This window comes from Microtus ochrogaster, chromosome 16, assembly GCF_000317375.1.
Source record: "Microtus ochrogaster isolate Prairie Vole_2 chromosome 16, MicOch1.0, whole genome shotgun sequence".
Taxonomy (NCBI): Eukaryota; Metazoa; Chordata; class Mammalia; order Rodentia; family Cricetidae; genus Microtus; species Microtus ochrogaster.
In genome coordinates this window covers 38297631-38301811 of record NC_022018.1, presented here as the reverse complement: position 1 = coordinate 38301811, position 4181 = coordinate 38297631, and the positions used below count along the sequence as shown (strand labels likewise).

Here is a 4181-nt window from a genome sequence, read left to right as displayed (position 1 = left end):
TAGTTTGACTATTATAGATGACTATCTATTAAGCCATATGTAATTATATATTACATTTTTAAATGAGTTGCATAAACATAATACCTTAAACAAAAGTAGAAATATACAGATAATAAAATTGACCTTATGTGTATCAATAAACCAAAACCCATGCCTATGTATTCATTTCTATATCATATCCCTCTTTAAATGAAAACAAACATTCATAAACAGTCATTTAGGGAATTTGGGCACTGTTTTCCTCAAAATGCTTCCTGTTGTTTGATGGGCAAAGTATTTTTAGGGTTCACGGAGATCTTTCAGAGAGTCTTATTTCATCAAACTCCATAAACCTGGAAGGAATCCACAGTTTCCAATCCTCTGCAGGAACAAAAGCATAACCTCTTTTCCAAAGTAACATGTCCTTAGACTCCAAATTTAAAGTTAAGACACCTTTAAAATATATATGTTGGTTTAGTTTAACAGCCCATACGATGAAATGCTTCTTTGTACTTAGCTCATTTACAGTCAAAATATTAAAAGAATGCACAATAATATATATAATTCAGACTCTCTGTGTATTTTTCATCTTTACGTGGCTTATTTTTTTACTTTTCAATATTTATTTTTACTATCTTTACTCCTTTAATCTATGACTGCCAGTCTTTTTATAACTGTCTATACTTTTGTTCCTTTCTCTCCCAAGCTTATGTACATTTTTTAAATCACACTGTGACCTGTTCAGAGGTTTATTTTTGTCTGAATCTGTCTTTATTGCATATCTGCAATCATTTTCTGACCAGGAGTACCATTTTATTTAAATGTTAAGCGGGTGTGGCTAGGACCAACTCTACAGCCCTGCCTGTTAGCTCTGCCCAGTCCAACATGGTGGAGATATGTTCACTGCCTCTGCCAACCATGCTAACCACCCCAGCTCTAGATGCAGCGGGTCTTTGCTGCCATTAAACAACTACTAGCACATTTGATCACAAACCCCATTTAAACGCAGAACCTCACAAAAGAGCCAGCACGGACCAGGAAGCCACCATTTCTTAACAAAGCCATGCAGTTTTTGCTGCTAATGCTGAGTCAGGAAGCCTTTTTTTTTTGTTTTGTTTTGTTTTTGTTTTTCGAGACAGGGTTTCTCTGTGGCTTTGGAGCCTGTCCTGGAACTAGCTCTGTAGACCAGGCTGGTCTCGAACTCACAGAGATCCACCTGCCTCTGACTCCCGAGTGCTGGGATTAAAGGCGTGAGCCACCACCGCCCGGCTAGGAAGCCTTTTCTTAAAGGAATCATGCTTCTGCTTGCCACCAGCACAAAGAGTCTATCTGAAAAAATGCTGCTGTCAAGAAGCTCCAATTGACTCCCATTTTTGTGAGTGTAAAAGCCCATTTTTAAAGCTTTCTTAGGCTTCATGTACATTGCCAAGTGCTGGGCATCATTTTGTAAAGTGGAGACTGCTCATTCATTCCCAACCACCCAGATTCGAATAATCACACAAAAACTATATTAATTACAGCACTGTCTGGCAAATGGCTTAAGTATATTCCTAGCTAGCTCTTATGTCTTAAATTAACCCATTTCTATTCATCTGTGTATCACCACAAGGCTATGGCTTACTGAATAAGTTTCTGGTATTTGTCTCCTTCAGCTACATGGCCTCTCTTTGACTCCACCTACTGTTTCTATATATCTTTTTTCAGATTTCCTGCCTAGCTGTACTCTGTTAAGCCATTGGCCAAAACAGGTTCATTCATCAACCAAGAAAAGCAACATATATACAGAAGGACATCCACATCTTAACTACACTACATTTGTACCTTATAGTTAGAAGTGAAGGTAGTATTTAGGATTTCAGTTTAGTGGGAGGCATTATGTAGAGAACATTGCTCTTAACCAGTGAAGGGTATACCAACTGAGCAATTTAGGCTCAGTACTGAATTGCAGAATACACAACTGGTATCAGAATAATACTTTTTGATTTTTCCATTCCAATACTAAATATTCTCATGTTATTAGAGAAAGCATGTCTCTTTATCTTATGAACATTTGACAACATTCTGTATTAAACCTGACTTACAAGCAGCAAAACTTTATTCAAGACACTTTTTTAACTTTATGACTTTTCTGCTTCAACAAGCACTGTTGTGATGTTTAATGATCAGGAACTCTCAAGGTGGCTTTTATGTTCACATCCAGCTTCCCACCCTTGCACGACATGCCTCCTTTCACAGAGTACTTTACTAGCCTTCTACTAGGCTTGGACCCCTGTTACCTCTCTGATAGAGGTGCTATTGTTAGCATCTCCCTGGCCCCAGGCCGTTTTGCTGCTCTTTGCCATATGCTTATTTGACCCTGGCTGTCTCTCATAGCAGTTACCTGGCAGTATCCCAACTGCAAGTTTCTATGTCTGTTTCCACTTCTCCTGCCAACCTCCACCAGAGGGTAAAGTTCTTCCCCTTGCCAGCTCAGGGCCTCACATGCTGTGGGCTGTGCTGGAACAGAATTAGTGGGTGAAAGCAACTGGGCAGGCCTAATGTGTAAGCTTAACTCATTTTGCTCAAGGCTAACGTTTGGAACATTCTGTTTCTTCTGGGAAAACCACCTGACTGGGGCTTTTAAACATGTAAAAGTTGGATGAAGACTTATTGCTGGTTTAGATATTTAGAGAACCCTTACAAAGAAAAGAAAAAGCATTTTTAGATGGGAGAGTGAAATAGTCATCTAGGAAGAAAAAAAAGAAGCAAATCTAGAAAAGAAAAACTGGTTTTTCTCGAGCACTAGGATTGACAAAAGAGATGTGATGGATATGTCACACATTCTTTTTCCTCCTCCTGTACTGAACTGGATGGAAGTCCAATAGCAAGAGAGCTGAAAGTCAGAGATGAGAAAAACTTTCATAGAAACAGGTTTTCTCTAAGATCGGGAAGACCCAAAGCTCCCATGTTCTCAGCTTTCCTCTGGCCTTTAAGGGAGGCTCAAGGAACACCTGCTCAGAGCACCTTTGTAGGTGGGCATCCTCGGCAAAGCCACTAGTAAGGCCTTCAGCAGTGGCCTCACTGATTGACAGCTGTGAACACAGTTGAGTCTTTGGGGAACTTCTGGAAATATGTAAGGGATCCATGGGGCTTTGCTGAGTGCCATATGGGTAGAATGGTAAGAAAAAGGGGGAAATTTAAGACATACTCCTTTAAAAAGTATTTAGAATATTTTGGAGATTGGTAATTGGTGCCACCAATATTTAATTATCCAAAAGAGAGAGAAAGGGAGAGAGAAAAGAAAAGAAATAAACGTTGGCTTTTACCTTATTCCATATGAAAAGCGATGAATTCAAAATAGATCACTGATGTCAATAGTGAATTAATTCTGTAACGCGTACACAGCACTTCATGACTTTGTGTAGATGGTTTTTTAGGGAGGACACAAGTAGTGTTGATCATGAAAAAAAAGTGAAATTTGACTTTATCAAAATTTAAATGCATTTGTTGAAAAGACATTTTTGGATGCTAGGCATAGTGACTTGTTCCTGTAATCCATGCAATTGAGAGGCAGAGACCAAACAATCTCTATAAATAACTGTAAGGTCAGCTTGAGGTACAATTTTTTTTTTAATTAAAAAAGAGAATTTTAGACCAAGGGCTAAAGCTGGGAGATTGAAAAATGTAGGCCACCAAGGCACTCCAATTCTGATCCGCTCCTGTACCAGGGGTTGAATCAGGCCTGTGTCTGTTTCCCTCTTGAGTAGACCGGAAGCCCCATCTACACAGCCTTGCTGTAGCAGGCTCCCCTCTCCAGGTAGCCAGATGGGAATTTCAGACCAGTGTTGTTTCCCGGGACATTGACACAGCTGCCAAGTTTATTGGTGCTGGGGCTGCCATAGTTGGTGTGGCTGGCTCCAGGGTTGGCATTGGAACAGTGTTTGGTAGCGTGATTATTGGCAATGCCAGAAACTTGTCTCTCAAGCAACAGCTCTTCTCCTATCCCATTCTGGGCTTTGCCCTGTCTGAGGCCATGGGGCTCTTCTGTTTGATGGTCGCCTTCCTAGTTCTCTTCGCCATGTGAGGCTCCATGGGGTCACCTAGCCGTCCCTGCTGCTTCGCCTCCATGCCAGTCCTGGTGCTGGAGGGTGCTAAGCTTCACCATTAAACAACAACGTTTCCGAGAGAGAGAGAGAGAGAGAGAGAGAGAGAGAGAGAGAGAG

At 40.7% G+C, this 4181-nt stretch overlaps 1 pseudogene; it reads left to right on the top strand.

Annotated features, from left to right (window-relative positions):
• The first annotated feature begins 2198 nt into the window (after positions 1-2198).
• LOC101984956 lies at positions 2199-4042 on the top strand (annotated as a pseudogene).
• Positions 4043-4181: the final 139 nt, after the last annotated feature.